The sequence below is a fragment of the Engystomops pustulosus genome, chromosome 7 (genome assembly GCF_040894005.1).
Source record: "Engystomops pustulosus chromosome 7, aEngPut4.maternal, whole genome shotgun sequence".
Classification (NCBI taxonomy): Eukaryota; Metazoa; Chordata; class Amphibia; order Anura; family Leptodactylidae; genus Engystomops; species Engystomops pustulosus.
The window spans coordinates 177,152,240-177,165,988 of record NC_092417.1 but is presented as its reverse complement, the minus strand read 5'-3'; positions in this window follow the sequence as shown (position 1 = coordinate 177,165,988).

Genomic DNA, 13,749 nt, shown 5'->3' with positions numbered 1-13,749 from the left:
AAGGACAGTTCAGTACATGGTACCAGAACTAGGCTTCTTGAGAAAGGACGGTTCAGTACATGGTACCAGAACTAGGCTTCTTGAGAAAGGACGGTTCAGTACACGGTACCAGAACTAGGCTTCTTGAGAAAGGATGATTCAGTACACGGTACCAGAACTAGGCTTCTTGAGAAAGGACGGTTCAGTACACGGTACCAGAACTAGGCTTCTTGAGAAAGGACGGTTCAGTGCATGGTACCAGAACTAGGCTTCTTGAGAAAGGACGGTTCAGTACACGGTACCAGAACTAGGCTTCTTGAGAAAGGACGGTTCAGTACACGGTACCAGAACTAGGCTTCTTGAGAAAGGATGATTCAGTACACGGTACCAGAACTAGGCTTCTTGAGAAAGGACGGTTCAGTACACGGTACCAGAACTAGGCTTCTTGAGAAAGGACGGTTCAGTGCATGGTACCAGAACTAGGCTTCTTGAGAAAGGACGGTTCAGTACACGGTACCAGAACTAGGCTTCTTGAGAAAGGACGGTTCAGTACACGGTACCAGAACTAGGCTTCTTGAGAAAGGACGATTCAGTACACGGTACCAGAACTAGGCTTCTTGAGAAAGGACGGTTCAGTACACGGTACCAGAACTAGGCTTCTTGAGAAAGGACGGTTCAGTGCATGGTACCAGAACTAGGCTTCTTGAGAAAGGACGGTTCAGTACACGGTACCAGAACTAGGCTTCTTGAGAAAGGACGGTTCAGTACACGGTACCAGAACTAGGCTTCTTGAGAGAGGACGGTTCAGTACACGGTACCAGAACTAGGCTTCTTGAGAAAGGACGGTTCAGTACATGGTACCAGAACTAGGCTTCTTGAGAAAGGACGGTTCAGTACATGGTACCAGAACTAGGCTTCTTGAGAAAGGACAGTTCAGTACACGGTACCAGAACTAGGCTTCTTGAGAAAGGACGGTTCAGTACACGGTACCAGAACTAGGCTTCTTGAGAAAGGACGGTTCAGTACACGGTACCAGAACTAGGCTTCTTGAGAAAGGACGGTTCAGTACACGGTACCAGAACTAGGCTTCTTGAGAAAGGACGGTTCAGTACACGGTACCAGAACTAGGCTTCTTGAGAAAGGACGATTCAGTACACGGTACCAGAACTAGGCTTCTTGAGAAAGGACGGTTCAGTACACGGTACCAGAACTAGGCTTCTTGAGAAAGGACGGTTCAGTGCATGGTACCAGAACTAGGCTTCTTGAGAAAGGACGGTTCAGTACACGGTACCAGAACTAGGCTTCTTGAGAAAGGACGGTTCAGTACACGGTACCAGAACTAGGCTTCTTGAGAAAGGATGATTCAGTACACGGTACCAGAACTAGGCTTCTTGAGAAAGGACAGTTCAGTACACGGTACCAGAACTAGGCTTCTTGAGAAAGGACAGTTCAGTACACGGTACCAGAACTAGGCTTCTTGAGAAAGGACGGTTCAGTACACGGTACCAGAACTAGGCTTCTTGAGAAAGGACAGTTCAGTACATGGTACCAGAACTAGGCTTCTTGAGAAAGGACGGTTCAGTACACGGTACCAGAACTAGGCTTCTTGAGAAAGGACGGTTCAGTACACGGTACCAGAACTAGGCTTCTTGAGAAAGGACGGTTCAGTACATGGTACCAGAACTAGGCTTCTTAAGAAAGGACGGTTCAGTACATGGTACCAGAACTAGGCTTCCTGAGAAAGGACGGTTCAGTACACGGTACCAGAACTAGGCTTCTTGAGAAAGGACGGTTCAGTACACGGTACCAGAACTAGGCTTCTTGAGAAAGGACGGTTCAGTACACGGTACCAGAAATTGGCTTCTTAAGAAAGGACGGTTCAGTACATGGTACCAGAACTAGGCTTCTTAAGAAAGGATGGGGGGATTTTTCAGTCCGCTTTCACTCTACTGTTTCAGGAGCTTTGTAGGACCTTTGAAGATAATTGAAAGGCTCATGTAACCTTGGCGAGTGGTATGGACAGCCTTGTGCCCAGGATGGCAGAACAAACAGCCCAAATCTAATCCATTACTGACTCCAACTCTTTGCATTCTTTAATAGGTGTTGGTTGCTTCACTAATTCTGTCATAGTTTGATATTTATTTCTATCCCTACTGTTTCAGAGCAATAAGTGTTAATATTTTTCGATCTATATTGTCAGATAGGAGGAGCAAGTCTATCTACTCCAGTAAAAGACCACCCATTTGACTGTACATAGGTTAATTTGCATATTGACTACTGAAATTACAAAGAAACTACCGTATAGACTCGAGTATAAGCTGAGTTTTTTTTAGCACAAAAATGTCCTGAGAAAAACTAACTCAGCTTATACTCGAGTCTATAAACAAAATGTACTCTGTACTCACCTTTCCAATGCCCCCTGCAGATCTTCTTCTTGCTTCCGGTCCCAACTCAGCCGCTGACCTCATAGTTTGTGTGCGGCAGTGCGGGGACCCGAAGACAGAGCCGGAGGATTGAAAGAAGTAAGAGGTCCTGCAGGGGCGTTGGAAAGAAGAGTACAAAGTAGTTTTTTTTTTTATAGGCTTGGCATACCTCAGGCAGGGGCTGCTGGCTATATACTGAAGGGCAGGGGCTGCTGTCTATACACTGGGGGCAGGGGCTGCTGGCTATATAAAGGGGGCAGGGGGTACTGGCTATATACTAGGGGGCAGAGGCTGCTGAATATATACTCGGTCACAGAGGCTGCTGGATATATACCAGGGGCAGAGGCTTTTGGCTATATACTAGTAGGGATGGGCTGGTTATATACCGGGGGCAGGGGCTGCTGGTTATATACGGGGGGCGGGGCTGCTTGTTAGATACTGGGGGCATGGGGCTGCTGGCTATATACTAGGGGCAGGGGCCTGGCTATTTACTAAGGGCCAGGGGGTTGCTGACTATATACTAGGAGGCAGGGACTGGCTATATACTAGGGGGCATGGGCTGGCAGGCTATATACTGGGGGCAGGGGCCTGGCTATTTACTAAGGGCCAGGGGGTTGCTGACTATATACTAGGAGGCAGGGACTGGCTATATACTAGGGGGCATGGGCTGGCAGGCTATATACTGAGGGGCAGAAGTTGCTGGCTATATACTAGGGGGCAGGGGCTGCTAGCTATAAACTAAGGGACAGGTTCTGCAGGCTATAAACTAGGGGCAGTGTCTGCTGGCTATATACTAGGGGGCATGGGCTGGATGGATATATACTAGATGGCATGGACTGGCAGGCTATATACTGGGGGCAGGGGCCTGGCTATTTACTAAGGGCCAGGGGGTTGCTGACTATATACTAGGAGGCAGGGACTGGCTATATACTAGGGGGCATGGGCTGGCAGGCTATATACTGAGGGGCAGAAGTTGCTGGCTATATACTAGGGGGAAGGGGCTGCTAGCTATAAACTAAGGGACAGGTTCTGCAGGCTATAAACTAGGGGCAGTGTCTGCTGGCTATATACTGAGGGGCATGGGCTGGATGGATATATACTAGATGGCATGGACTGGCAGGCTATATACTGGGGGCAGGGGCCTGGCTATTTACTAAGGACCAGGGGGTTGCTGACTATATACTAGGAGGCAGGGACTGGCTATATACTAGGGGGCATGGGCTGGCTGGCTATATACTGAGGGGCAGAAGTTGCTGGCTATATACTAGGGGGCAGGGGCTGCTAGCTATAAACTAAGGGACAGGTTCTGCAGGCTATAAACTAGGGGCAGTGTCTGCTGGCTATATACTAGGGGGCATGGGCTGGATGGATATATACTAGATGGCATGGACTGGCAGACTATATACTGGGGGCAGGGGCCTGGCTATTTACTAAGGACCAGGGGGTTGCTGACTATATACTAGGAGGCAGGGACTGGCTATATACTAGGGGGCATGGGCTGGCAGGCTATATACTGAGGGGCAGAAGTTGCTGGCTATATACTAGGGGGCAGGGGCTGCTAGCTATAAACTAAGGGACAGGTTCTGCAGGCTATAAACTAGGGGCAGTGTCTGCTGGCTATATACTAGGGGGCATGGGCTGGATGGATATATACTAGATGGCATGGACTGGCAGGCTATATACTGGGGTCAGGGGCCTGGCTATTTACTAAGGGCCAGGGGGTTGCTGACTATATACTAGGAGGCAGGGACTGGCTATATACTAGGGGGCATGGGCTGGCAGGCTATATACTGAGGGGCAGAAGTTGCTGGCTATATACTAGGGGGCAGGGGCTGCTAGCTATAAACTAAGGGACAGGTTCTGCAGGCTATAAACTAGGGGCAGTGTCTGCTGGCTATATACTGAGGGGCATGGGCTGGATGGATATATACTAGATGGCATGGACTGGCAGGCTATATACTGGGGGCAGGGGCCTGGCTATTTACTAAGGACCAGGGGGTTGCTGACTATATACTAGGAGGCAGGGACTGGCTATATACTAGGGGGCATGGGCTGGCAGGCTATATACTGAGGGGCAGAAGTTGCTGGCTATATACTAGGGGGCAGGGGCTGCTAGCTATAAACTAAGGGACAGGTTCTGCAGGCTATAAACTAGGGGCAGTGTCTGCTGGCTATATACTGAGGGGCATGGGCTGGATGGATATATACTAGATGGCATGGACTGGCAGACTATATACTGGGGGCAGGGGCCTGGCTATCTACTAAGGACCAGGGGGTTGCTGACTATATACTAGGAGGCAGGGACTGGCTATATACTAGGGGGCATGGGCTGGCAGGCTATATACTGAGGGGCAGAAGTTGCTGGCTATATACTAGGGGGCAGGGGCTGCTAGCTATAAACTAAGGGACAGGTTCTGCAGGCTATAAACTAGGGGCAGTGTCTGCTGGCTATATACTAGGGGGCATGGGCTGGATGGATATATACTAGATGGCATGGACTGGCAGACTATATACTGGGGGCAGGGGCCTGGCTATTTACTAAGGACCAGGGGGTTGCTGACTATATACTAGGAGGCAGGGACTGGCTATATACTAGGGGGCATGGGCTGGCAGGCTATATACTGAGGGGCAGAAGTTGCTGGCTATATACTAGGGGGCAGGGGCTGCTAGCTATAAACTAAGGGACAGGTTCTGCAGGCTATAAACTAGGGGCAGTGTCTGCTGGCTATATACTAGGGGGCATGGACTGGATGGATATATACTAGATGGCATGGACTGGCAGGCTATATACTGGGGGGCAAGGGGCTGGCTAGCTATATATTGGGGGGAGGCTGTGACCAATGTATTTCTCACCCTTGGCTTATACTAGAGTCAATACGTTTTCCCATTTTTTTGTGTTAAAATTAGGTACACTGGCTTATACTCAAGTATATACTGTATGCTGATTAGGCTTTCTACTGGGTGCTCCTGGGTTGGAGCAGACAGCTTGGCTCCACCCATTTGACACCCATTGATTATTTGGAATCTGTGCAGACTAGGCAAAAAATTCCAGCTACACCAGAATCTATGGAAAAATGTCTATTAAAGCTTGTAAAGAGGTGAAGAACTGACACATCTATTTTAGTAGATATATATATATATATTCTTGATGATGGCGGTCCTGGTGGTCGGACCATTATTAAAGATATTGGGGTCCAATGGGTTTAGGTTTCCCCTCTGGTTCTGTTACAATGTCATTATATTTAAAATTTTACATCGGAACTGGAAACCCCCTTTAAATTAAAGGTTGAACAGTTGAATATTCCGACAGGCAGTTGGAGGGTTAAGAATATAGGAAATGAGTTATTTTTATGTAATCCGAAGTCACTGGCGTTTGAAATTATTTAAGGCCGCGGTTAAATTGGATCGTTAGCGCACGGATCGCTGGGCTTTATGATCTACTACAAAGTCCCGGAATCACAGGATATCAGCGAAGGCCACATCTGTACATATTCCCATAAAATAGCCGTCAATATAGTGACGCCCCATAAAACTTAAAGGGTGTCTCCATTTTTTTTGTTTTACGGCTTTTTGAATCGTGAGGGGTGTGAGCATTTTTGCAATCAGTGTTTTATTGCCCCTCTGCACCTGATAGGACTTATCAAGTGGTTTTTGCATGTAGCGGCCGTTAAATTTCTACTCTCGTTCTGTGTTTACAGCTCCTATGCAGAACTATGGGTCTCCATGGTGACAGACTACTATATAGTCTCAACACGTAGTCATATCCACATCCTTTTACCTAATCTTCTTGGATATAGTATGAAACTGTAGAGACACACCCTGACACTCCCACTGTGGACGATCACATGACTTGCTAATGACCAATCATATCCGTAATAACTCTTTCGGAAGTTATAGTCACAAAGCTTCTCCATAGGTTCTCATGTGGGTTAATAACGATTGGATCCAGCGCCTTCAGCTCTGCGTTCAGCACCAGGGACATCATGTCATATAGCTGTGCATCACAGGGAACGTTCCTGGATGTTGTTGCAATTTTTTTCCGTTAATAACTTTGTCAGGTTTAGAATTACTCCAAAATCAATAATTTTTTGAACCCCGCCCTCAAAGCACTTGAAGCTTTAGATTGTTTTTCGATATATCAAGGCTTATTATTATTTTTTTTTTGGTCTTTTACACCACACCCCATGTAAAATGTTTTTTCATACTTTTATGGAGCTGTGTAAGGGCTTGTTTTTTGTAGGATGGTGCATAGTTTTTGATGGCACATATATATTTCCTGACGTCTGTGATCCGCTACATAGATATCCCCTTCTCCCATTACTTACCGGAGTATTCACATATGGCATTATGCTTTTCGCTACTTCTGACTCACTGTATACAGATACTGGGGGTCATTTACTAAGGGCCTGATTCGTGTTTTCCTGACGTGTTACCCGAATATTTCCGATTTGCGCCGATTTTCCCTGTATTGCCCCAGGATTTTGGCGCACGCACTTTGATTGTGGCGCATCGGCGCCGGCATGCACGCGACGGAAATCGGGGGGCGTGGCCGAGCGAAAACCCGACGGATTCGGAAAAACCGCCGCATTTAAAACAATAAAAGTGTCGCTTGGGACGCGCTTACCTTCACTTGGTCCGGCTCGGTGAATTTCAGGGCATTCGGATGCTTTTCAGCGTAGCAGCGCCACCTGGTGGACGGCGGAGGAACTGTCATAATAAATCCCGGCTGGACCCGAATCCAGCGCAGAGAACGCGCCGCTGGATCGCGAACGGACCGGGTAAGTAAATCTGCCCCAATGTTTGTCACGGGTGTCCCTGTGACCCACGCCACATATCACAGGCACAACCTTGTCCATCACTCGGTGGCGGCGAGACGCCCGGCCCTCATTTACCTCTCCACGTTCCAGCTTCTTCTTCATCCAGTTGGTGCATGCATCCCCGCTCCCTAGGGCATGGCGCCGGCTCTGGAAGATTTAAAGGGCCACTGACAGCTGATTGGCGCTTGCCACTACTGGGTTTTCCATAAAGGCCGTCTGCTCCCATCAACCCCCGCCGGATCTTTGAGCTACATGCCCAAGAGAAAGCTTCCCAAAGTGATTCCTCTTCCTTGTATCTTGACCTCCCGTTGTGATCTTGGACCTGACCTTGACCTTTCTCCTGTCCTGCCAGCCTTGACCTCCTACTCCATTCCAGACTCCGAACCTCTGTTGCCTGCCCTGACCATCTGCCGTACCTGTACATCGACCTTGGCTGCCACCGCGGGCTAGTCGCACTCGTGGAACGACCTGGTGGCACCCCCCGCCGCATCAAGACCATCCCACTTTGCGTCTGGCTCTGGTGAAGACCGGATGCCACTTAGACTCCGGTCCCAGGTGTCAGATAGAGTCATCATTCGCAGTGGTCCAGGGGGTTCACTGACCCCAAGCCCTGACAGTGTTTCATGAGCAGCACTACATGGCAATCGAACAGTTAAAAGTGCAATGGAAATTCAGTCCGGATGCTGATCCCGCCGGCTGAACTCGCTGTCCTAAGAATCAATACTTTAATCAGTTTGTTACTAATTTTGCCGCCCGGCTTGATCCAGAAATATCTGCAGCTCACAGAGTAAGGTTCATGTCATCTCCGGGGCCGGAGGACACAGTGTATCTGTCACCACAATACTCCTTGTCCATGATTTTGGACATAACAAGTCGTACTGCACGGTTGTGTGACATAAAATTTACTCTCCAATCTCCAACGTTGATGAAAAACAAAATAGCCGTCCATAAATTTTCCCATGAGTTCTTACCAATTATTCATACTGGCAGCTGAACAGCCAATCCAGCAAATTGATGCGCCTAGAAACTGGCAATGGTCATGATTGGCCAGGGGTCGCAAAATATGTCCGGGTCGCGCCTCTGAACCCAAATGAGGTCAGGTCCGCTCATCTCTAATGGCAACCATATCATCCAGCATACAGGGTCAGCAGTATAACTATTACATTCAGAATGTGTGATACAGATCTTAGAAGGGTTGAAGTTTGAATGTCATGACCTAGACATGGGGGAGTAAAGTCACCGGCCACTTTATTAGGTCCACCATGCTAGTAACGGGTTGGACCCCCTTTTGCCTTCAGAACTGCCTCAATTCTTCGTGGCATAGATACAACAAGGTGCTGGAAGCTCCTCAGAGATTTTGCTCCATAGTGACATGATGGCATCACACAGTTGCCGCAGATTTGTCGGCTGCACATCCATGATGCGAATCTCCCGTTCCACCACATCCCAAAGATGCTCTATTGGATTGAGATCTGGTGACTGTGGAGGCCATTTGTGTCCAGTGACCTCATTGTCATGTTCAAAAAACCAGTCTGAGATGCTTCCAGCTTTATGACATGGCGCATTATCCTGCTGAAAGTAGCCATCAGATGTTACAGGGTACATTGTGCTCATAAAGGGATGGACATGGGCAGCAACAATACTCAGGTAGGCTGTGGCGTTACCAAGGGGCCCAAAGACACCATGACACCACCACCACCAGCCTGACCCGCTGATACAAGGCAGGATGGATCCATGACACCACCACCACCAGCCTGAGCCGCTGATACAAGGCAGGATGGATCCATGACACCACCACCACCAGCCTGACCCGCTGATACAAGGCAGGATGGATCCATGACACCACCACCACCAGCCTGACCCTCTGATACAAGGCAGGATGGATCCATGACACCACCACCACCAGCCTGAGCCGCTGATACAAGGCAGGATGGATCCATGACACCACCACCACCAGCCTGAGCCGCTGATACAAGGCAGGATGGATCCATGACACCACCACCACCAGCCTGACCCGCTGATACAAGGCAGGATGGATCCATGCTTTCATGTTGTTGACACCAAATTCTGACCCTACCATCCGAATGTCGCAGCAGAAATCGAGACTCATCAGACCAGGCAACGTTTTTCCAATCTTCTACTGTCCAATTTCGATGAGTTTGTGCAAATTGCAGCCTCAGTTTCCTGTTCTTAGCTGAAAGGAGTGGCACCCGGTGTGGTCTTCTGCTGCTGTAGCCCATCTGCCTCAAAGTTCGACGTACTGTGCGTTCAGAGATGCTCTTCTGCCTACCTTGGTTGTAACGGGTGGTGATTTGAGTCACTGTTGCCTTTCTATCAGCTCGGACCAATCTGCCCATTCTCCTCTGACCTCTGGCATCAACAAGGCATTTCCGCCCACAGAACTGCCGCTCACTGGATGTTTTTTCTTTTTCGGACCATTCCCTGTAAACCCTAGAGATGGTTGTGCGTGAAAATCCCAGTAGATCAGCAGTTTCTGAAATACTCAGACCAGCCCTTCTGGCACCAACAACCATGCCACGTTCAAAGGCCACAAATCACCTTTCTTCCCCATACTGATGCTCGGGAGAACTGCAGGAGATTGTCTTGACCATGTCTACATGCCTAAATGCACTGAGCTGCCGCCATGTGATTGGCTGATTAGAAATTAAGTGTTAACGAGCAGTTGGACAGGTGTACCCAATAAAGTGGCCGGTGAGTGTATATGCTGATCCATCAGAGCCCGACCACTGGGGCGCCAACATATGATAGGGACATGGACCTCTACACCTGTCTAATGCAGCAGCTGAGCATGCAACATGTCACTCCCTTCATTCTCCATTAGTATGATGAACATCTGAAGTGTAGGTTGATGAGTTGGGGTTATCTCCTGGACCTCCCCAGGCAGTGTGCACCCAATGGTTTATAAGGGGCCATGGCCGGGCATGCTTGTGTCCTCAATGGGTCTTAAAAGCCATGGCTGGGCATGCATGTGTCCTCAATGGGTCTTAAGAGCCATGGCCGGGCATGCATGTGTACCAAATGGGTCATAAGATCCATGGCCAGGCATGCATGTGTACCCAATAGGTTATAAGGCACCATGGCCTGGCATGCATGTGTCTCCAATTGGTATTTAGAGCTATGGCCGGGCATGCATGTGCCCCCTCTAAGGAAACAGTAGTGCGAACCACATGTAATTCCTCTTTAATACATAGATTTTTTTTCATTTTCTATATCTCTGGGCACGTCACCAGCGTCTACATACACACATACACATATGTGCCGTGATGTTATTAATGAGCTTTTATCCTAAAAACGGCTTCACACACATGGATAATGCTACATCGGAATTATTCCCCACAATCTGTGACGGGCGATTAATTCATTAATGTTCTGTGCAGAAACCGCATCAATGGCTCCAATTGCTTATGTTATCGCTCCGGAAAATGCAAATTTTTTACATAGTGAGGTTTTTTTTAAGATTTCCGAATAAAGAAAAAAGTCTCTGAATATTAATAAGAACATAAATACTAATAATAATGATATAAATAATAATAATTATGCTTAATAATAATGACAATAATAAGTTAAAGTAAAGAGTAAAATAATAATAATAATACTAATAATGATAATAATAATTTGAAATAAATGTGCAGAAAATTCACATTTTTAACAACCTGGGGTTTTTTGTTGAAAAAAATTCTGAATGAAGATCAAAGTTTCATTAATAATAATAATGATAATACTATAAATAATAATAAGTCCAAATGATAACAATAACAATAAATGTTCATGATAAAATTGTTTAAAGTAAAATATAATATAAAATGATAAATATTAATGATATAAATAATTCTAAACAATACAACATTATTTCCTTAGACCCAACATGTCTACAAAATTGCTCACGCCCTGTGTAATGCCTTAATGCACCCACTAGTCGAGGTTTCTGATGGCCCAGTTAATTCTGTGAAATATGGACCTGCTATAGTTGAGTTGTGTTTCCTGGACTGACACTGTTCAGGATCCTGGACTCTCAGCAGCACAGTCCTCTAGTCTATGTATTTGTGAGCCCCAACAATCTCTGCTTCCCATCCTCACAGCACTCCCACCATCCTCACAGCACACCTAGCATCCACACAGCACTCCCCACATCCTCACAGCACTCCCCACATCCTCACAGCACTCCCAGCATCCTCGCAGCACTCCAAGCATCCTCACAGCACTCCCAGCATCCACACAGCACTCCCCACATCCTCACAGCACTCCCTGCATCCTCGCAGCACTCCAAGCATCCTCACAGCACTCCCAGCATCCACACAGCACTCCCCACATCCTCACAGCACTCCCCACATCCTCACAGCACTCCCAGCATCCTCGCAGCACTCCAAGCATCCTCACAGCACTCCCAGCATCCACACAGCACTCCCCACATCCTCACAGCACTCCCAGCATCCTCGCAGCACTCCAAGCATCCTCACAGCACTCCCAGCATCCACACAGCTCTCCCCACATCCTCACAGCACTCCCAGCATCCTCGCAGCACTCCAAGCATCCTCACAGCACTCCCAGCATCCACACAGCACTCCCCACATCCTCACAGCACTCCCAGCATCCTCGCAGCACTCCAAGCATCCTCACAGCACTCCCAGCATCCACACAGCACTCCCACTATCCTCACAGCACTCCCCACATTCTCACAGCACTCCCCACATCCTCACAGCACTCCCCACATAATTACAGCACTCCCCACATCCTCACAGCACTCCTCACGTCCTCACAGCAATCCCCACATCCTCACAACACTCCCACATCCTCACAGCACTCCCCACATCCTCACAGCACTCCCCACATCCTCACAGCACTCCCCACATCCTCACAGCACTCCCACCATCCTCACAGCACACCTAGCATCCACACAGCACTCCCCACATCCTCACAGCAATCCCCACATCCTCACAGCACTCCCCACACCCTCACAGCACTCCCCACATCCTCACAACACTCCCCACACCCTCACAACACTCCCCACACCCTCACAACACTCCCCACACCCTCACATCACTCCCCACATCCTCACAGCACTCCCCACATCCTCAGAGCACTCCCAGCATCCTCGCAGCACTCCCAGCATCCACACAGCACTCCCCACATTCTCACAGCACTCCCCACATCCTCACAGCACTCCCCACATAATTACAGCACTCCCCACATCCTCACAGCACTCCTCACGTCCTCACAGCAATCCCCACATCCTCACAACACTCCCACATCCTCACAGCACTCCCCACATCCTCACAGCACTCCCACCATCCTCACAGCACACCTAGCATCCATACAGCACTCCCCACATCCTCACAGCAATCCCCACATCCTCACAGCACTCCCCACACCCTCACAGCACTCCCCACATCCTCACATCACTCCCCACATCCTCACAGCACTCCCAGCATCCTCGCAGCACTCCAAGCATCCTCACAGCACTCCCAGCATCCACACAGCACTCCCCACATCCTCACAGCACTCCCAGCATCCTCGCAGCACTCCAAGCATCCTCACAGCACTCCCAGCATCCACACAGCACTCCCACTATCCTCACAGCACTCCCCACATTCTCACAGCACTCCCCACATCCTCACAGCACTCCCCACATAATTACAGCACTCCCCACATCCTCACAGCACTCCTCACGTCCTCACAGCAATCCCCACATCCTCACAACACTCCCACATCCTCACAGCACTCCCCACATCCTCACAGCACTCCCCACATCCTCACAGCACTCCCCACATCCTCACAGCACTCCCACCATCCTCACAGCACACCTAGCATCCACACAGCACTCCCCACATCCTCACAGCAATCCCCACATCCTCACAGCACTCCCCACACCCTCACAGCACTCCCCACATCCTCACAACACTCCCCACACCCTCACAACACTCCCCACACCCTCACAACACTCCCCACACCCTCACATCACTCCCCACATCCTCACAGCACTCCCCACATCCTCAGAGCACTCCCAGCATCCTCGCAGCACTCCCAGCATCCACACAGCACTCCCCACATTCTCACAGCACTCCCCACATCCTCACAGCACTCCCCACATAATTACAGCACTCCCCACATCCTCACAGCACTCCTCACGTCCTCACAGCAATCCCCACATCCTCACAACACTCCCACATCCTCACAGCACTCCCCACATCCTCACAGCACTCCCACCATCCTCACAGCACACCTAGCATCCATACAGCACTCCCCACATCCTCACAGCAATCCCCACATCCTCACAGCACTCCCCACACCCTCACAGCACTCCCCACATCCTCACATCACTCCCCACATCCTCACAGCACTCCCCACATCCTCACAGCACTCCCAGCATCCTCGCAGCACTCCCAGCATCCACACAGCACTCCCACTATCCTCACAGCACTCCCCACATTCTCACAGCACTCCCCACATCCTCACAGCACTCCCCACATAATTACAGCACTTTCCACATCCTCACAGCACTCCTCACGTCC